Source organism: Panthera pardus, unplaced genomic scaffold (assembly GCF_024362965.1).
Source record: "Panthera pardus isolate Hobbes unplaced genomic scaffold, ASM2436296v1 HiC_scaffold_8, whole genome shotgun sequence".
Lineage (NCBI taxonomy): Eukaryota > Metazoa > Chordata > Mammalia > Carnivora > Felidae > Panthera > Panthera pardus.
The window spans coordinates 69628165-69650252 of record NW_026527013.1 but is presented as its reverse complement, the minus strand read 5'-3'; the positions used below and the strand labels follow the sequence as shown (position 1 = coordinate 69650252).

The 22088-nt window shown below is 45.6% G+C and overlaps 1 protein-coding gene across 2 annotated transcripts in view; it reads right to left on the bottom strand.

Annotated features, from left to right (window-relative positions):
- EGFR (epidermal growth factor receptor) overlaps window positions 1–22088 on the bottom strand; it is a 210416-nt gene that overhangs the window by 117015 nt on the left and 71313 nt on the right. The window contains exon 1 of one of the 2 annotated variants that reach the window (XM_019451041.2): window positions 18856–18966. The exons of the other annotated variant lie outside the window; for it this stretch is intronic. The gene's annotated coding sequence lies outside the window, so the exon portion shown is untranslated. Of the gene's footprint in view, window positions 1–18855; window positions 18967–22088 lie in introns of those variants that run through there. 2 annotated transcript variants of the gene reach the window in all.

Sequence of the window (22088 nt, the reverse complement as noted above, 5' to 3'; positions counted from 1 at the left end):
GCTGCCTGGGAATCAGAAGACTTTGGGAGTCAGGAGTCGAATTACTTAATAGATGGACTCATGGACAAACACTTGAACACCATTCAAGGTGTGGTTACTCACATATCATTTCATTACCTTGTTGAACCTTTTCTTTTTTTAAAATCTTTATTATTTTTTTCTAATGTTTATTTTAATTCCATTTACAGTTTATAGTGTGATATTAGTTTCAGGTCTATAATTTAGTGATTCAACCCTCCCATACATCCCCCTGTGCTCATCACAACAAACGAACTCCTTAATCCTCCTCACTTATTTAACCCAGCCCCCCACCACCACCCCTCTGGTAACCATCAGCTTGTTCTCTATAGTCAAGCACGTTTCTAGCTTTGTCTCTCTTACTTTTTCCATTTCTGCTTGTTTGTTTTGCTTAAGTTCTACATATGAGTGAAATCATATGGTATTTGTCTTTTTCTGACTTACTTCACTTAGAATCATACTCTTTAGTTCCATCCAGGGTGCTGCAAATGGCAAGACTTCATTATTTTTTATGGCTGAATAATATTCCATCACACACACACACACACACACACACACACACACACACACAATCTTTATCCATTCATTAATCAGTGGACACTTGGGCTGCTTCCATATCCTGGCTACTGTAAGTAACGCTGCTATAAACATAGTGGTACATGTATTCCTTTGAATTAGTGTTTTTGTATTCTTTGGGCAAATACCTAGTAGTGCAATTGCTGTATCATAGGGTAATTCTATTCTTAACTTTTTAAGGAACCTCCATACTGGTTTCCACAGTAGCTACACCAGTTTGCATTCCCACAAACAATGCACAAGTGTTCCCTTTTTCTTGTGTGGGTGATTTTAGCCATTCTGACAGGCATGAGGGGATATCTCATTGTAGTTTTGATCTGCATTTCCCTGTGGGAGTGATGTTGAGCATCTTTTCATGTGACTCTTGGCCATCTGGATACCTTTGCAGAAATGTCTGTTCATGGCTTCTGCCCATTTTTAATTGGATTATTTTTTTGTGGTGTTGAGTTTTATAAGTTCTTTATGTTTTGGATGCTAACCCTTTATTGGATATGTCATTTGCAAATAATTTCTCCCATTCCATAGGTTGCAATAGTTTTGTTGATTCTATCGTTCGCTGTAGAGAAGCTTTTTATTTTGATGATGTCCCAATAGTTTATTTCTGCTTTTGTTTAGCTTGCCTCAGGAGACATATCCAGAAAGAAGTTGCTATGGCTAATGTCAAAGAAAGAAGTTACTGCCTATGTTCTCTTCAGGGATGTTTATTGTTTCAGGTCTCATATTTAGGTCTTTCATCCATTTTGAATTTATTTTTCTGTATGGTGTAAGAAAGCAATCCAGTTCCTTCTTTTGCATGTTGTTGTCCAGTTTGTTGAAGAGACTATCTTTATGCTGTTGGATACTCCTCCTGCTTTGTCAAAGATAAGTTGGCCATATGGTTGTGGGTCCATTTCTGGATTTTCTATTCTGTTCCATTGATGTATGCATCTATTTTTGTGTCAGTACCATACTGTTTTGATTACTACAGCTTTATGATAGAAGTTCAAGTCCAGAATTGATGCCTCCAGCTTTTCTTTTCTTTTCTTTTTCAGGATTGCTTCGGCTATTTGGAGTCTTTTGTGGGTCCACGCACATTTTAGGGTTGATTTGTTAAAATTTTTTTAATGTTAATTTTATTTTTGAGAGAGAGAGAGAGATCACGAGTGAGGGAGGGGCAGAGAGAGAGAGAGAGAGAGAGACAGAATCCGAAGCAGGCTCCAGGCTCTGAGCTGTCAGCACAGAACCCAATGTGGGGCTAGAACTCATGAACCGCTAGATCATGACCTGAGTCAAAATCGGACGCTTAACAGACTAAGCCACCCAGGCGCCCCTGATTGTTGTAGCTCTGTGAAAAACAGAGTTGGTATTTTGATAGGGATTGCATTAAATGCATAGATTGCTTTGGGTAGTATAGACGTTTTAACAATATTTGTTCTTCCAGTCCATGAGCATGGAGTGTCTTTCTATTTCTTTGTGTCATCTTCAATTTCTTTCATCAGCATTTTATAGTTTTCAGAGTACGGACCTTTCACCTCTTTGATTGTTTGTTCACAGCTATCTTACTAGTTCCGAGGCAATTGCAAACGGGTTTCTTAACTTCTCTTTCTGCTGCGTTACTGGTTTATAGAAACGCAACAGATTTCTGTACATTGATTTGTATCCTGCAACTTTACTGAATTTGTGTGTAAGTTCTAACAGTGTTTTGGTGGAGTCTTTCAGGTTTTCTATGTAGAGTATCATGTCGTCTGTGAATAACAAATGTCTGACTTCTTCCTTGCTGATTTGGATGCCTTTTTCTTCTTTATGTTGTCTAATTGCTGAGTCTAGGACTTCCAGTATTATGCTGAACAATGGTGGTAAGAGTGGACATCCTTGCCTTGTTCCTGATCATGGGGGAAAAGCTCTCAGTTTTTCCCCATTAAGAATGATGTTAGCTGCGAGTTTTTGTGTATGGCCTTTATTATGTTGAGGCATGTTCCCTCTAAATCTACTTTGTTGAGAGTTTGTATCACAAATGGATGCTGTACTTTGTCAAATACTATCTCCATGCATTGTTGAACCTTTCCAACAAGTAAGAAAACAAGTTTCACATCACCAAGGATGACAGCTTGGAGGACCAGCTTTGCCTGTTCTTTCTGAATATAATTTAATTATTTTAATTAATTAATTAATTTTTTGTGTCTTTGAGAGAGAGAGAGAGAGAGAGAGCAGGGGAGGGTCAGAGAGAAAGGGAGACAGAAGATCCCAAGCAGGCTCTGCACTGTCAGCATGGAGCCCGATGTGGGGCCCGAACTCATGAACTGTGAGATCATGACTTGAGCCGAAATCAAGAGTCAGACGCTTAACTGACTGAGCCACCCAGGTGCCCTTAATTATTTTCTTTTAGATTGATGGAGGAACATGTTCTTTGAAGCAAATTGGTATTACAGATAAGCAAATAGAGAAAAAGACAAAATGAACAACAATATTCATATGGTAATTATATGTTCAGAATTTTTCTTCTATGTGTACATGGCAGGTAGGTGAATTTATTTATAAAAAATGGGATTTTACTACATACACTCATTGACACTTGCCCTTTTTCATTCACTATATTGCAAAAGTTTTCATTTTAATATTTACCTACACAATAGTTTTTACTGTCTAGCATATGTAGTTATATACTTAACCATTAGGTACTTAACCCATCCCTCCCTGGTTATTGGAAGGTCACGCGTGTTTCCAGTCAAGCCGGTGCACCACCGTAGGTGAGTAGGAGTGCCACACCCCCTTCCCACCAGTCCACAAATTGGTTATTCAGAGAAACCCGAGCTCTTTATATGTTGAAAATCAATGAGCTGTCAGCTTCTGATAAGGCTACCAACACCCTTATTTTTGTCCTCTCTTCGGGGTCTGAAACCAAACAGAACCTACAGTTAGGAGGCTTTTTCTCCAGCAACTATATCACCAATGCAAAGGGCAACTCTGGGATCGACAGTGGAAGAAACACCAACTGCATATATGTTAGCAGTAGTTACTGCTACTGACTTAAGAATTTTTCCTCATTCTATTTTTAATTAGTTTTCAAACGTCCTACGAAAAAGAATCTATCCTCTTCTAATTGGGAAAAAAAAATAGAATGAATGTCAGTTTTTACAAGTTTAGGGATCTCAAGAGTACAGACAGGTATGGGGCAAAAAAATACATAGTTTTTAGAGACACAAATACATATTTTTTTCCACAAACAGAATCGTCCTGTGGAGACTGTGGGGCAAAGGGCAGAATCCACCTTGGACGCTGCTCACTGGGCACACTGTCGTCTTTGTCAATCTGTTTGCTGCTGTGCAGTGTCCCCTGGGTGACTGCAAAGGTAGACGTGGGGTTTGTGGGTCCTACGCTGCTGCATACGAAATTAGGGACAAAGGGAAAGTGAGTACTGGAACAAGAAGTCCCCCAAATGTGACAAAATGTTTCCTTTTGCAAATTTCGTAACATATAGGACCTTGCCAGCACACTGCTGGGACCACCCAGGGCCTCAGAAGGGGCATACATTTCATTCGCTTTCGAGTAAATCCCCTCTAAGTGACTGTGGGGTGACACACTGGCCCATTGGCTCCGAAGGCTATTTGGGTTGGTTACAGTTTTGTGTCGTTGCTTTACGAAAACAATACTGGGTAAATGTTTGAGGGGGAGGCTTTATCCGCTGAAGCCATCCCCACACTGATTTTGCTGTTCCCCCTTCTTCTGTGGATCTGACAACACTGGGGCCACGGGCCAGGAGCAAGGAGGCTGGAGCTCCACATTCTAAGTGGTCGCACCTTAGGCAAGTGATTTTCAAAGGGTCATCGGATTCACTCCACAGACTCCGATTCTGTATGTTGAGGGGTAGGGCACAGAAATCTGCATTTTGAAAAAAACATCCTCAGAACCTTCTTTGTATGCTAAAGTTCTAGAACCAGTAATTCAGGTTTCAGAAAGAGCAGAGGTCATGTGGCCTTGGGTAAGTCACAATTTCCCTTAGCAGTCACAAGAAGCCAATAACACGTGCCTGAGGATCGGTGAGGAGCTGGGGTAATGGATTTCATTACAGTCATTCCATTCCATCAGGTCCATTACACAAGCCTGGTGCATGAAGACTTTAATTAGTATCTAATCCAGGCAGGACCTTCCAGTACCTTCAGGAAGGGGGCGCTCCAGAAATACAGCCACCCCAAAGCTCTGCTTGCCCCCTGAGCCACACGGGAGCTGACAGGATTCTAAAACGGTGCAGACTGTCACCTGTGTAAGGGAGAGGAGCGCTGTCTTTTTGAAAGGGAACCAATACATTTCTGCTTTACCAATGTGACAGTGGAAGTTTAATCAGGAGCAGCTTGGCCTCGAACTCCCACCGGAACAGAAATTTATGTCAGGGCAGAAAAAACATTTTGGGTTCCTGGTCTCTGTCTGAGATCATAATGCTTCCATCTCTTCCTGGACATCAAATGGCCATACATAGAATCTGCTGTTTTTAAACAACTGGTGATCGCTGCTATCTAATCCCATTGCTTGATACAATGTTTACAAAGGAGCAGAAAAAGTAAGCATGGATTGGGAAGACATTTTATCTCCATTATACGCATTCACACTTTAATCTACTGGTGCCCCAGAGTTAACCCTAAAACAAATTTCAATACGCATGGGTATGTTTCAGAGGATTCTCACTTGTTACCAAGTACTTCGGTCGATATAAATGCAAAACCATCTCAACTAAGAGTTTAAAGTCTTCCTTCGGTCAAGAATCTGCAAAGTGAATTTTATGTAAATGAGCAGAAAGAAAAAGGGCTTCTAATTGCAGGAGGAATGACAGTAATTATCAGGATGCTTGGAAAGCTGGACACGGAAGAAATGAACGTGCCTCATCAGCTCGTCCAAATCGCTTTTAGCCTAAGGCCACGGGCAACCCTCAGCCAGGGAAGCCGCCTGCAGCACTTTTCACAGCCGACACACCGCACATCTATAGAAAAGGAAACAGCTTCCGGAGAACACCAAGAGGCACTGATCTTCTGATAGCTGATTTCGAAACCATCGTGATGGTAAATTGCACACACACCAGTTGGTCCCCTCCCACCCCCCCACCAAAGCAAGACAGAGGGGCTGAACTGGAAGATGTCTGAAGACATGATGAAGACAGATTGAAGACCTGAAGACTAGAATTTAACCAGGAGGGAAAAGGGGTCACATCCTTAAAGGGACGAAAGTTTCCCTATGAAAAAATGAAATAGGTGTTGGTGCAACCCTAGCATTTTTTCTTAATCATAGTGTTTAAGTTTGGGTTGGGGATATTAAACTTCAAGATTTCTGTGAAACAGCTCCAATGCCCTGGGAGCGGGGAGAAAAAGCCATCTGGAGTGGAAGATCCTTGGAGTTCTGAATGAGTCATCCTCCTGAGTACTGAGTGATAAGCCTGGAGGATGAGGAGGTGGGGACCTAACTGTCTGGAGAGAGCACAGGAGAGCCATGAAGGGCCATCCATCCCTCTAGGAGTCACAAGTGCGGAAGGAAACATAGAGCAGGGGGGTGAGACTAGAGAAAGGTGGGGAGCCACAAATGAGCTGAAGGTAAGTGATTTGATGCAGAACAGGTTAAGGACCTCGCCAGCAGCACCATAGTAATATTTAATTTTCACATACGAGGAAAGTGAATCCAAAAGATACGATTCAAGTCAACAACAGACAAGGGAGCTGAGAACAGGGTTTGTCACGACACCAAGAGGGGGATTCAATCCACTTAACACTAGCAACTGAGTCAGCCCAACTAGGACTGTCTCAACGGGGGAAATGAGAAGGTAGGACGGGGCCTCCTCCACATCTTCGTGCCCACATGTGCCCGATGATCAATAAACACTCAGTAGACACCTCATAGGTGGTGTTGAACAAATGTTTGCTCTACTAAAGTTCCTTTGTTGAACTAAAGGAGCGAATGCATCCATTAGTAACTAGCCACCACTGACGATAACTCAGGGTTTGTCGACACATTTTTTTTTTTAAATCCAATGTAATTGTCAGCTGACTAGAAACAGAATTACTGCACAATAATCGGAGAACTGCCATCCAGAAGAAGAAACTTATCAATGTACAAATTCACCCCTTTTTAGTGCCAAGGAAACAAATCCCCCTACACTTTTCTAGAAACGTGTCGTAAGTTGAATTCTGACTGGCAGAGCCAACGCTGCTATGAAATAGAATCGAGAAGTACCAGGCCTGGGAGGCACCAGGTAGGGAGCTCCCATGGACAAATAAGAAAATTAAAGGGAAAAAACTTGTCGACGGCTTAATTGAGTCAGATATTCAGTAAGTCATGCTAAGCCACTGGAGGGCTTTTAAAAAATATTACTTGCAGAGTCTGAATTAATCACTCTAGGGTAGGCACTGATGTGTAAAACCTCTTCAGATGATTCCATTGACCAGTGGGAGCTGAGAACCATTGAACTAAGGGTTGGCGAAGGGAAGAGCGCTTTCTGGCAGAAGGAAGCGGTCACTTGACTTCTGTCTGTGTTCTACCTGGCTTCCGTCAGGATGCTGTACGCTCCCATCTGCTGGGTATTAATATAGGCTCTGATCTAAATAAGACTGACTTTGTGTGTGCCTGTGTGTTTTAATTATGAAGACAGATGCACACATAAGGAATTGTTTGGGGTTCACAGTGCCTTACTGTGCACGAGCCTCTCTGCTCTTTCCCCTGTGCCTGTGACTTGGTTTTCCTAACTTGGAGATTCTGCTTCTCAGGCATGGATGTGTTTTTATCACATTTATCCTCGGTCCCTTTGATGTAACCTGCATAATTATTACCATTTCTTGCTATCAGATCATGCCAAGACTACGAGTTCGAAAAAAAAAAAAGACATTGAAAAATATCTGAGCATGTGTGTCCATGTGAGAGAGAGAAAATATCACAGAGACGGGGCTCACGGGGGGCCTGGGATACACTTCTGTGTTGTACTTTACTCGCCTTGCACTGAGTCTCCATGTTTCCTTGTGTAAAAAGTGGAGAGGAACGAGATCCACTTTCTCCCGCTTGACTAGTAAATATTACTTCACCTCTGTGAGTGTCTCTGTGTGTCTCTTTGCATGTGTCTGTATGTGTGTACATGTATGAGTGTCTAAGTGTGTGTAGTATGTGCGTGTCTGTGTCTGTGTGTATGTGAGTCTGAGTGTGCATGTGCGTATGTGTGTTTGTTTGTGTGTCCCTGTATGTGATCCTTTGACATTGCACAAATCAGGAAACTGAGGCGCCTCGGCTAAGCCGGCCTGAACTCCCACAGCTGCACAGAGCAGGGCCACGGTCACTGGAAGCAGGGCTGCCTGTCCCAGACAACAGGGCCTAACACAGCAGCTAACAGCAGCGCCCCTGCAACAGCTCAGGGAAGTGAGTCCTCTGTGGTGTGCCTGCTTAAAAACAGAGAGGACGCTAATGACAATAAGAACAGCTGCTAATCTTATCGGGCTCATATCACGTGGGAGCTCCAGTCGTTGAATCCGTACAACCATCTCCTGATTTCCGTACTTTAGAGAAAAGGAAATGGAGTTTTAGAAAGGTTAAGTGATTTGACCTTTTGGATTTTGCATGGCGCAGGGACAACTGAGTTACACGGCTGTGACAGAGGAGAAGACGTGCCTGTAAGGGTGGGTCCTGGAGCTGGTAAGTGTGGGCTGGGGGCTGAAGAAAGCAATGCCAAGTTATGAATGTGTAAGGAGAGTAGGAGCGGGGCCAAAGGGCGGGCCCGTGCAAGAGCCGCCCCGAAGCCTGAGTGCCTTTAGTTTCTCAGGGAGCCTACCTCCGAGTCTTGGCTTTCTTTAAGACACAAGTCTTTTTTTCTCTTTTATGAGGAGAAATAAAAGCCAGAGATAAGAGAGTCAAGAGATAAGACTGCTGGCGCTAGGCCGCACCCTGGGCTTAGCGTGTGGGGAGGGATTTCCCGGTGCTGCCTCCCTGCTGGCTCCTACGGGATCTAAGGCCAGCCCCGGCCTGCTCGGCCTGCTCGTCTACCTCGCTCTGCTAGTCCACCTGGAGCGCCTGACACTTGAAATGCTGACTCTCTGGTGTGCGGGATGCATCTGAGTGGGACCCAGAGAGTTCTTTGAGGTGGATTCCTCTGTCAGGAGACCTGCCCTGTGTTTGTGGAGACAACTGGAATGTCACTGATTTCGGGTGGAGAAAGAGAAGGCAACTCCCAGAAGCTGGTAACCAGGAGCAGAGTGCAAGACGGGCCCGCGTAGGGGGCTGTACAAGCCCCTTTTCCCAAAGTTGTGGTTGGCTCTGTAAGGGCCACTAGGAACTGAAAATTAAAACATTCAGTTCTCACAGGATGGCTTCTAGCAAGGGCATTCCGTAGTGCTTACGGAGTCAAAAGTAAATAAAACACGGACTTTAGTTATAAAATACAATTTTCTCATTTATCTGTGACATCTTTCCAACCAAATCTTCCAGAAAGGCTTCCCTGATCAGTATTGAGAGTGAATAAAACTCCAGCGTCAACCTGCCTTCATCCCTGATTTTCCTGTTTACCGGAGACAGTGCTGTTTCCAAGGTCACAAATTCATTCTCCCAACAGTTCCCAAGTGTATGTACCCGTGAACTGTGGTGAGCATTACGGGGTCCAGAGATGGTCTCAAGAGATCATGCCATCAATGCCCTGAGTCTGGGCACCGGGTCAGTTACAAACGAGTAAGACCAAGTTGGTATCCTCAAGGAAATCACTGCTATCTTTTCCTTCATACTTGCATGGCGTTTCAGCTGGAAGGGGGCAGTTCCAAATTATTGGAGTCCTCACTTGAGAAAGGAGAAGAGGCATACCACTCAGGAGGGAGCCCCCTCCAAAGTCTACAGAGCAGTATCCCAAGTCTGCACGGCACCCCCCCCAACTGTTTCTTTTTGTTTAACTAAAGTTAGAGTCCATGAATTTGCATTACGACCAGTCCTGGTTTCGAACGGTCCAAAACGCTTCTGCAGAATCCATCTGGGGCCTTTCTCATATCCCAAAGATATCTGCCTCATTTGCCAAAGAGCAGGGTCTGTCTAGAGCCCGTAAGATAAACACACGTGAAAATGTAATGCCAGAGCAATTCTGAGGCCAAAAATGCACCTACGGTACTGTGCACTCACTTCTCTTCACCCTGTTTCCACACAGACCTGAGATAACAGCATAGATATGCAGCCTTAGGGGATCTAGCCCTGTGAAAGATGAAGTTCCAAGGGAATTTTTGGAATGCTCTGTAGCACATTCCTTTCCCTATTTCCTATGGGCTCTTAACAGAAAACTATGACCTAGATATTGGCCTCCAACTAGGATTCTCCGAGCACTGGTCTTCGGCTGCTCCAAACCTAACTCCTTGGAAACCCGTCTATGACCAGACTTCCTACTCAACAGGCCAGTCTATCCCCAAATGACCACCTCGAGAGGAGGGCCCACGCCTGTGAGGCGCCACTGCAGTGCTCAGGAAGAGCACTGTGCAAAGCTTCTGGAGTTGGCGCTCCGATCGGGCAGCTGCCTCTCCTGACTGGCCACAGGCTCTCCTGAGAGTAAGGAGCTGCTTGCTAGTTAGGTCAATTCATTTTCCTCCTCGCCAGTCAACGGAAACTCACTCGAAGCCTGATTTCCAAATGAATCAATGTTATCACCAGATGTCATCCTGTCAAGCAGCCCTTCTTGAAAACAAACTTTTCCTCAGCCTCGGAGAAAATGTAACTTTGGTGAGCCTGTGCACAGTTCGGTATGAAAGTTTCACATGCCTCACGTTGGCTGTATTATTAGTTCTTGGTGGACGCGCTTCCTGTCCCACGTATGGTTTTGCCATCATCCGCGATGTAACTGATATTTTATGGAGCCAACTGCTCCATGTCCGTCGGCACCTCCACACTCCCATGCTTCCTCAGCAAACCCCTGGGCTTCCAGGAACAGTTACGACACCCGCAGGAAAATGCTGCTGCCACGAATAGACTGAACTCAAGCATGAGGCCTTAACCCATGCCGCCCAAGAGAAACTCAGAGACGTTCGTGCTGAGATAACAGACACAAATTTCCTCATGCCCCTAAATGAAGAGAACTCTCAGATGCTAAGACAAGGCAAATGAAAAGCAAACAAAAACCCTAACACAAACAAAACCCCGGTCTCCGGCAGAAAGTCTCCTGTCAGAATTAGAATGGGCATAAATGCAGTGTCCTTGTCCAAAAATCACATCTTCGTGATTGATTGTGTGCGGACGTGAGTAGAAATTACTGTTTCCAGGAACAGAAACTTGGGTCACATTGTGAAAGCACAAGGAAACGTAGTGAGAGGTGCCTCACAATCAGGTGAGAGACGTTCTCGCTTTGTGTGTCATTAACTAGGACTCAAACCTGCAAAAAAGTAGTGGAATGAGTATATGGATTTGGGCACCTATGTGATTGATTGATTGACTGAGTGATTGATGTTTAAGGTTTATTTTCAGAGAGAGAGAGAGAGAGAGAGAGAAAGCTCAGGGACGGGGCAGAGAGAGAGAGAGAGAGAGAGAGAGAGAGAGAATCCCAAGCAGGCTCTACACTGTCATTGTGGAGCCTGACCTGGGGCTGTAACTCACAAACTGTGAGATCACGACCTGAGCCGAAACCAAGAGCCGGCCCCTTAACCGACTGAGCCACTCAGGCACCCCACCTATGTGATTTATTACTAACCGTGTGTTACCAATTTTGGTTATCGATTTTCCGGGCTACATGACAAACACAACCACCAACACAAGAGCAATTCCACTTAAAAAGCACAGAAATGTGACCTCTATAATTTCAAACATGGAACGTAGAACTAAAAGAGTAGAAGGTAAATCAGCTACAATGGACAAAGGGGCTTTACAGGCCTGACCCCCTCGTGAGCAGTTCACAGGCACGTACGTTTGGAAGGGACCCATTAGACCAGTGAGTTCATCTCTCTCTAGATGTCCGTTGAGGAAATCAAGACACAGCCTAAATGGTTTCTCAAAGTACCATTTAAGTTTGGATTCTTTTGATTAAATTAAATGGCCCACCTGAAAATGTTGGGCGAGTTAGAAAGGTGGGACACATAAAGGTGACCGAGTAAACTTTTGTCCTATATGGGTTTCCATATAGGTTTTGGGGCTAGAACCCACAACACTCTCATTAACCATATAACTGCTAGCGAGAGAAGCCCTCTGAATCCCTGACACCCAATCCAATTTCAGAATGAACAGACCTTTAGCAACATCATCAGAATCACATTCATTATCTGCAAATTGCTCGAGATGCAGCACCAGCTGGCCCCACCAGTGGCTGACGCCAAGGGCAGGCGGCTGTCATTAGCCCTGCACAGAAATGACATTCATCTGCTCGCCACTGTGCTTGGTGACATTTGATAGGACAGCATGTTTTGAACTGTTGAAAAAGGTATCTAAACTTGATTCCGTAGAGATAACTCGGGTGATAGAAAATTCAAACACTTTCTTCAAAACCAATGCTTCTATAATAAATATAGAAAAGGCAGGAGCCCCTGGGTAGCTCAGTCGGTGGGGCATCCAACTCCAGCTCAGGTCATGATCTCACGGTTTGTGGATTGGAGCCCCGAGTCGGGATCCGTGTTGACAGCTCGGAGCCTGGAGCCTCCTTCGGATTCTGTGTCTCCCTCTCTCTCTGGCCCTCCCCAACTTGCGCACGCGCGCACTCTCTCTCTCTCAAAAATAAAAACATTAAAAATGTTTCTTTCTAAGCAATTTTTTTTATATTCATTTATTTTTGAGAGAGAGAGATAGAGTGCAAGCGGGGGAAGGGGAAGAGAGAGAGGGAGACACAGAATCCGAGGCAGGCTCCAGGCTCCGAGCTGTCAGCACAGAGCCCGACGCGGGGCTCAAACCCACAAACCGTGAGATCGTGACCTGAGCCAAAGCCGGACGCTTAACCGACTGAGCCACCCAGGTGCCCCCCCCCCCAAAAAATACATGTTTTTTTAAAAAAGAAAAGAAAAGGCAGTTCTGGGGATTAAAAACCAGTTTCATCTTATTTGCTGCATTTGTGGGGCTGCGTAAAATTTAAGAGCAGTGGACTGTAGGTCTAGTTTTTGCATGGGCCCTGCACTACGGAATAACAGGGAAACGGGAGCACGCTTCCCACTGAACATGGCTTCACCGCAGGACTCCAAATGAGGCTGGAGCTAATGCTACTGATGTAGATCTTGCCACAGTAATTAAGGTGAACACTCAGCCTGACAGGGAGCCACCTAATCTCACCCTCTGGGGCATTTCCTGTACTCCTCAAATACATCTGCAGGACTCAGCATCTAATTGAGTTGTCGGGCCAAATGCAAAAGAAGCGAGGGACAAGTGTACAAAATCTCACCCACAGTATTGCGTTATAGGCCATTCTGCTCTCAGCACAGCAGGGATCTCAGGCCCAAGGGGAGGACAGAGGCAGCTTCGTGCCAGTACACCCTTCTCCCATGGGTGCTCACAACAAATTAGTGTTGGACCTGGTGGCACCAGTGTGCAGCTCTTCCGAAGAATGATGGGCCTTCTCTGAGGCAAGTTCAAGAGCTCCTCAAGGACGCCTGCTTGCAACTCGTCAGGGCCAGAGTTTAGAACACAGTCCAGGCTTTTTCGACCGGCGGCTTTGGCATTTCTTGAAATATCCCCCTCTCCTCAGCCCCGCTCTCTGGCAGGTGACGATCAGAGGCAGGCACATGAGAGCAGGTCGGAGGGGATGACAGCCGACCATGTGTTCCCTCCAGCCGGTACGTCATCTCGTTTTCCCCGAACTGCTGCTAGTTTTTCAACCCACGTACCTCTCTGCATTAGGAACTGCTATCAGCAGAATCTTTCAAGACAACAGCTTCCATCACTTTTTACCCCACAATTATTGGTAAAAGACTCACTGATGATATTCTATTACCATAGCTCTTTTCTAGATATTGCTGATCCTTTTCATTCGAAGGGCCCATTTTGCAAAGTTGAGGGCATCCTCCTTTACATTTAAAGCACAATACCACAGGGGTGCCTGGGTGGCTCAGTCGGTTAGGCATCCGACTTCGGCTCAGGTCATGATCTCACGGTCGTGAGTTCGAGCCCCGCGTCGGCCTCTGTGCTGACAGCTCAGAGCCTGGAGCCCGTTTCGGATTCTCTCTCTCTCTCTCTCTCTCTCTCTCTCTCTCTCTCTCTCTCTCCCCCCCCCTCCCCCGCTCATGCTCTGTCTCTGTCTCAAAAATAAATATAAACATTTAAAAAAATTTAAAAAATAAAGCATGATACTGTGAAAATGATACTAATCTTTACATCAGAAATTGGGCTGAAAACATTGGCTTTATTATTTGGCAACCTGGTGATCTTGGGCAACAGGGATGGTGCTCTCCTAGCCCAGGGTGGTGCCTCTCTAGCTGTGCTGCTGAGAAGGTCAGATGAGATCATGATCAAAGGAGAGGTGTCAGGCATGGCACCTGACATCTAGAAGAATATCCCATATCTGGAAAAATCAAAATCCACACACCCAAAAACCTCACATATGAAAGTATAGTTTGTCTTTTATAAAATACACAGCTATAGGTTAGGTCCTTGAAAACCAGAATGCTGTTTGGGTTTTCAGGGTTAAAACGAGATTTTTCTTCTACAACTAAGGGGTATTGCTGCCTGCAGATAAAATTTTACCTTTCAGTGGCCTCGCACCTTGAAGTCAAGACGGTTGTCTTTAAATTTTTTTTAATGTCAATTTGTTTTTGAGAGAGAGAGACAGAGAGACAGAGTGCGAGTGGGGGAGGGGCAGAAAGAGAGAGAGGGAGACACAGAATCCCAAGTAGGCAAGTAGGCTCCAGGCTCGGAGCTGTCAGCACAGAGCCCAATGCGGGGCTTGAACTCACGGACCACGAGATCATGACTTGAGCCGAAGTTGGACACTTAACCGACTGAGCCACTCAGGTGCCCCATGAGATGGTCGTCTTTAAAAGAAAGATGTAGAAAGAGAAGATATATACAGTATTTTAGAAGTCCAAATAGTAACAGATTACTCCTTCAACACACATGGCTTGTCATTCCTTGGTATCTCCGGCCATACATCTAAGTTAAGCTTTGACTTTTAATTAGGGCTTAACGTGGGCACTTTTCAAAAGTCTAGTGAATCTTTCCAGCTGTAAAATTGGTGTTTTTGTAAATCATATGTTTTCTACTCTTTTCAAGGCTTCTATGTTATGTTTTCTCTACTATTTGGTCATTGTCTCTGAATCCTCAATTGCATGGCCATTTCATGAATCCCAATTCCATGGGAAGCTGGAAAAGTGGTATTAAAGAAAGCACTCCCTCTGGGATGGCAGACAGAGGAGAGGCCTGGGGACAAGGCTTCTTGCCTGTGTGTCCTTAGCCTGCCACCTCACACCTTTGTACTGGCAGCTTTTCTATCAGCAAACAAGGGTGTGCACCTTACGGACCATCTGAAGTCTTTTCTTAAAAAACAGACATTACGATCGAACTAAAAATACACATGTCACCCTTGATGCATTATGAAGTAGAGAGCATTACCTAACAAGAAGTCAGGCTGGAAAGCTGAATTTGCATCTCATCAATGCTTTGGGCAGCTTGTGGTGACAGGAGGTAGAGAAAACAGCCCAGCAAGTTGGAGGGAAGCACGGGAAGCAAATCTGGCAGGTGGGGCATTTCCCAGCACTGATGCAGCGAACGCCGGTTCCCACAGTCGCCCACACACCACGGAAAGGGGCTGTCCCCTCGAGGGGCTAGAGAGCACGAGGAAAGGCGAGGCGTGGGCCCAATTTGGGGATCACGGTTCCAGCCACCTACCAGTAAAAAGGCATTTTGAGAAACGCCAATGCACTGGTTGGTACATGACATAAAAGAGTGGTGGTTAAGTCTTGTGTGTTTGAAGATGCTCAGGGTGAAGGCTGGAGTGCTGCATGAGATGATTCCTCAGCTGAGACATGACTGGTTTTAAAATATTTCAGACACGCAAGGGTGGATGATGAAAGGAAAAATAAGCTTGACGGTCAGGGGCTCTGGGTGTGTGTTTTGACTTCTGAGTGTTAAGCAAAATAAATAAAAAGTATTAAAAAATCCATTGGTGGCACCTCCCCTTCCAGATCTCTCCTGGAAAACCACTTCTGGTGTGCACCAGAGCGGCTTATTTAAACATGCCGATGGCAGTGCTCAGTCTATCAGCGAACAAATCCAAAGCAATCTAAGTGTTCATCAATAGTGGCAGGCTACACCGAGGGTGAGGCAAAAATCACACAAGTGAGGCTGTTTGTTTGTTTGTTTGTTTCTTTTTTTAAGTTTATTTTGAGAGAGAGAGGGAGAGAGAGTGCACGTGCGAGTCGGGGAGAGACAGGGAAGGAGAGAGAGAATCCCAAGCAGGCTCTGCACTGCCAGCACGGAGCCCGATGTGGGGCTCGAACCCACAAACCATGAGATCGCGACCTGAGCCAAAACCAAGAGTTGGATGCCTGACTGAACCACCCAGGCGCCCCCAAAGGCAGCTGTTTCATACCTACTGCAATTTGGAAAGCTCTCAAGTAAAGTGAAATTAAGTTAAAAAGAAAACGATGGCACAACAAGTATATGAACCCATCTGTACAAAAGTAGGAACAAAACTTATTTTTATGTGAACATGCATTTGCATGTAAAATACTGAGAAAAACTTCTGGAAGGACACCTCCCACACGCTTGATAGTGTGAGTAGGATCTGAGGGCATCTGAAAGCATGGTTCTTGCTTCTTACTAACGTCCAACCTCCTGTAACCACTGAACTTTTCCCCAAGAGGATGTGTTTTTGTATCGTGTCATGAAAATACAGCCAAATCGGGCTCTGCACTGACAGCATTGAGCCTGCTTGACATTCTCTCTCTTTCTCTCTCTCTCTTTCTCTCTGCACCTACCCCACCTGCTCTTTCTATCTCTCAAAATAAATAAATAAATTGGGGAAACTGGGTGGATTAGTTAAGTGTCCGACTTCAGCTCAGGTCATGATCTCACGGTTTGTGGGTTCGAGCCCCGCATCAGGCTCTGTGCTGACAGCTCAGAACCTGAAGCCTGCTTTGGATTCTGTGTCTCCCTCTCTCTCTGCCCCTCCCCTGCTCGGGTTCTCTCTCTCTCTCTCTCAGTCTCTCTCTCTCTCAAAAATGAATGAATGTTAAAAAAAATAAAAAATAAGTAAGTTAAAAAGGAGCAGGAGCCCCTGGGTGGCTCAGTCGATTAAGTATCTGACTTCAGCTCAGGTCATAATGTCACGGTTTTTGGGTTCAAGCCCCACATCGGGCTCTCTGCTGCCAGTGTGGAGCATGGAGCCCACTTTGGATCCTCTGTCTCCCTCTCTCTCTGCCCCTCCTCTGCTCTCTTTCTCTCAAAAATAAATAAACATTAAAAAAAACTTAAAAAAAATTTAAATACAGCCAAATAAATAAAAAAACAGAGACAGAAAAAAAGGGGAGGGAGTGGAAGACAAAGGGAAGACTAAAGGAATGCAGGACAGCAAGGCAAGCTGGTGAATTCCAGAGCTTGATGTTTTCATATGCAAAGGGCCAGGGGTAAGACAGGCGACATTCTAGTTCAAGTGGCAAAGGCCTTTTGTTCCAAAAAGAAAACAATGTCAGCATTAAAGAAATGGGGTTCATAATGGAGCTAGGTCCCCATTACCAGAATGAAGGAGGCTTTCATCAGGACTGACAGGCAAGAATGACCACCCCGGGTAATCACAGGGAAAGTCAGATGACTGTGGAGGCCACATGCCCCAGGTGCACCCTGTAATTTGTATCGTAATGAACTATTACCTTAGCAAAATCATGGGCCAGGCATTTAATTTGCAAGTGCAGATGCCTGGCAGTTGATGTGAAAATTACTCTGAAATTACCCCTGTGTAATCTGAACAGCCAGAAGTGTGACCAGGGTTCCTCAGGGAGAGTTGCACATGGGAAATTGCAGGCTGTGGGGTGACATTTCCAGCAAAGGTGTTACATGCACCTGTGTTCTGACTCATGAAGAAGTCCTAGAACATTTCCTAGGAAATGTTTTGCAGCTTCACAGATTAGATTTTGGGGTCTTCCTGGGGTCCCTGGCGCCCAGAGGGCCTCCCCTGAATTGATCCCATCTTCAGAGTAGAGGCACATGGGGACCCAGAGTACAGAGTCTGAAAACAGGCTTTCTTCCTGGAGGTGACCATCGTGTTCCTGACTCGGTACTTCAGGCTTCATGGGATGTTTATGCAGATGAGAGAGGAATGAGCAGGTAGCACAGGTGCCACAGATGTGGGGAAGAATGAGCTTTTTACTCTCCTCCCTTGTATCAAGCTTTGAGGAAGAAGATCACGATTTACATTTATCTCCCTCCCTGTGGGCCACCTCAATCAGCTGCCAACACACATTCCCTTCCCCCCTCTGATTACACGATTAAGAAGAGAAGCTACCACAACCAGTTCCTTTCTTCCATGGCCCACCACACGGGAGGGAGGAGCTGAGGAGGAGGAGGAGGAGAGACCGATGCACATCGGGTGTTAGGATGTCTCCCGCTCACCTGCACAAGTTCCTGTAAGCTGTGAGTCAGTCAGCCCTTTCTGCATCCTGATGAGAGCAGGGCAGGGCTGGGGCTAACCTGGGGACACCGGTGTTCACGCACTGATAAACCTCATGGGGAACCTTCTAACTCGTCACAACATCACAAAAATCGTATGAGAAAAATGCCACTCTCTGATTCCTCCTCCCCTAAAGTTTGATCTTGTTCTGAACACTCCTAATAAAAATCATAAATCCTTGGTGTTCGTAAAACACATTTTGCCATACCTTTTAAATGCTTTCCATGCTTCCGGTGCAAACTGCCTTTTGTTAAAGCGATGGCCCTTCCTATTGTGGTCACATAGTCTCAGACTCCTAGAGTGAACATCCCTGAGATCCCCACCCTGCAACAATTTCACTCAGTAGGCACCAGGCAGAGTCTAAGAATATGCATTTAGAAACATTTTTTAAATGTCTATTTTTGAGACAGAGAGAGGGAGACAGAGTGTGAGTGGGGGAGGGGCAGAGAGAGAGAGAGAGATACAGAATCCGAAGCAGGCTCCAGGCTCTGAGCTGTCAGCACAGATCCTGACGCGGGACTTGAACTCACAAACCGCGAGATCCGACTGAGAAGCTTAACCGACTGAGCCACCCAGGCGCCCCAGATTATGCATTTTTAATAAGTGCCATTGCTGGTGTTAACGCTAAGAAACGTTGGGATTAAAGGGATTGTGAATCATGCTCAGAACACAGACTTATACACACGTAATTGAGAAGCGTCTCGAAATGAATATAAAATAGTGCTCACGTGAACTGCTGTGCTGGGCACCACGACACGGTTTTGCCGACTTCGAGTTCTCGGTGGAAACGCGCAGCCTCTGAGCATTTGTGGTCAGATGTGAATAGCACCCTCGTGGCGGTGGGGGAAATATTTTCCCTTGTTTCAAGTGGGCAGTGGGAGCAGTGAAAGCCTAAGTAAACTCTGACCATTAGATAATGGGCCATTATAACTCTGGACGACTTCCTGAATGGCTCTACAAAAATGCGTCTCTCATTTCCTGCCTGCAGGAAAGAGAAATATTAGGATAGGATTGTGTACCAAAAAAATGCAAGCATGCAAGCCTGCAACAGGAGGTGGACAGAGTGAGGGAGAGGGGCACAGGGTAGGGGAGAGAGAGAGAGGGAGAGACCCATTCATGGCTTAGAAGGGAAAACACAAAGGGAAAATAAAAATGCTGTTCTCTCATGGGCCGTCAAAGCCCCACATCTCACACATCCCTCCGGCTCGGCCTGCCAGCTGCTGTTTGTCCACAGCTGGGTGGCCACCCTCCATCCTTGGCCCCCCCGCCTGGGCAGGGGAGTCAAGGTTGCCCAGGCTGGGGGTCTCGCCCCGGTACCCTGAGCAGCAGGGTGGGCAGACAAAAGGAAGGGGAGAGCGATAAAAGCAGGACAGAAAAGAGTCACCCTGCAGCTCCTATTAAAGCAGAAAACTCTGGAATAGATGGTTTCATTCCAAGAGACTGCCAGGAAAGAAAAGACGTGGCCGACAGAAAAGCCACAGCTTCATTTTTTCCCAGACTCTAGTGATACGTCTTTTCATGCTCTCTTTTCCTCCAACGGAGCAAAATCATCTCACTTTTTTGGATTACCACAGGCTTTTTTTTTTTTCTTTCTTTCTTTTTTTTTTATAAATCTTACAAGCTGTCATTATGGTTTTAAGGCATTAAGAGTGTCCCCGGCTCAGAAGCCCCTGATTCTGTACTGACCAGCTGCGTGAACCTGAGCAAATCACCCTCTGAGATTCACTTTCCTCCACTGGACACTGGAGATATTAAGCAGGGAAATTGTGAACCAATATAGAAATTACACAATTCATGAAAATTACTTAGCACAGGGCCTGGTATATGTAAGTGTTTGACAAACAGCAGCTTTTTTTTTTTTTTCTTTTTCTTACATTTATTTATTTTTGAGAGACAGAGAGCGCACAAGTGGGGACAGGCAGAGAGAGAAGGACACAGAATCCAAAGCAGGCTCCAGGCTCTGAGCTGTCAGCACACAGCCCGACGCGGGGCTCAAACTCACGGACCACGAGATCATGACCTGAGCTGAAGTCAGATGCCTGAGCCACACAGGCACCCCAACAGCAGCTTTTAAAATACTATTAATAATGGTTTTAAACGAGGTCCAAGGCATAAAGGAAGTCGTTAGTGGAATAAGGTCATGTGTTCCTGGGGCAGAGTGATGTTCAAATCATGAGTATTGTCCAACTCAGGGTCCCATGAAACATGGGGCTAAATACACATGAGCTTGAATTCTGCATCTCCGCTGTATCTCGTGGGGCCGTGATGAACCCCCATTTCCTTATCTTCACAGTAAAAAGTGAGTTTGTGAAAATTAAGAGATACAACGTAGGCGTTCAGTCGGTTAAGCATCCTGTCCTTGGTTTCGGCTCAGGTCATGATCTCATGGTTCATGAGTTCAAGCCGCACACAGGGCTCTGTGCTGACAGCCTACTTGGGATTCTCTCTCTCCTCTCTCTCTCTCTCTCTCTCTCTCTCTCTCTCTCTCTCTCTCTCTCTACCCCTCCCCCACTTGTGCTCTCAAAATAAAGAAAATTTTAAAAAATTAAAAGAAAAAGAGGTATGATGTATAAAGAACCTAGTGTTGCCAGGAGACAGAAACCTCAAATGCCAATTCTCTCCTCTGTCCTGATACTTAGCAAATCTTATTTAGCAGACTTTCACACCACTCACTTTATGGTATGGCTAAAACTAAATTTCTAAATGTTCAGGGATTCTTGTCCAGTTCCTTCAGATGTATTTTCAGAAAGTAGGAGAAATATTAGTTTTGAAGCACCAACCAAGTACTGGACTCTTTTGTTCCGTTGTAGAAGAGAATCATCCTCATTTTATAGAGAATCAAATGGGCCCAGTAAGATGCAGCCATGTCTGGGGGTCAAAGAGCACAGAGCCTACCTGACCCGGGAGCCCATGCGTTTTCCATGCCACCAAACAGAAACCCGTGGAAAAACAAATGCATGCTGGAGACCTCAAGAATACAGGAATGACTTGGGTTTTTGTAATATTGAGAGGATTTGTAGGAATGCAGTGCAAAGAGGGAGACTATGTGTCAGCTCCCATGCCTCCGGCAAGATCCACCTCATCATGTGGCTGTTAGTATTTTTTTTTTTCAACCTGGTACGCGTCCCTTACATGATTAAATATGAACTACCTGTGCGAATGTTTTTATTCAAGGCTGACTGCTGTCCACTTTCGAAGGCTGCTGGTGTCCTGATTTTCTGTTGCTACAAGGATCATCTCAGGTTCTAGAGACCCAGAGAAGGCAAGGAAGTACCTTCCTTGGATCTGAGCATGCCCTTCATTCCAATGAAAACGTGCCACTGCCACGTTTCTGCTGTTTTTCTGTTTGTTAAAGATTATGGACCAGCAGTACTCCTCTGGAATTCAGACAAGTCACTGAACTGAGGGGGCCATGAAGGAATGCAGGCGAGCACCGGGGTGGAATGAGTGCCCCAGGACACCTCCTCACTCCCATCGGAGGCCAGAACACCAGCATGCCAAATTCCTCCTCCCCATAACTGCCCTCCAGCAACCTGAAGACAACTATTATATCCTCCCTTTGTTTTCCCTCAGAAAAACATCCCGCTCCACCTTTATCTGTTGCTGTGACTTTTTCCCAGTGCCTTCCCCACCTCTGGGCCTGGTCTGGTTTGCAAACACCCCTCCCCCGTGCAGCTCTGGAACTGAGCACTTCTAACCGACAGAAGCTTGTCCAGTTCCCATTTCCTTCTTATCCCTTACTGCAATTCAACCCAAATGAGAGATGGATAATACTCTGGCGATCAGGCAAATGGCAGCAGGGAAGGCATTTTGCAGAAGTCATTAAAGTCCCAAAGCGAAGTGGAGCTAGCCTGGGTGGGCCTGACTCAATCAGGTGAAAGCTTTTAACAAATGTCTGCACCCTTCCTGGCAGGAGATACTCGAAGCAAACAGTTCTTCCGTGAACAGGCCCCGGAAAGGG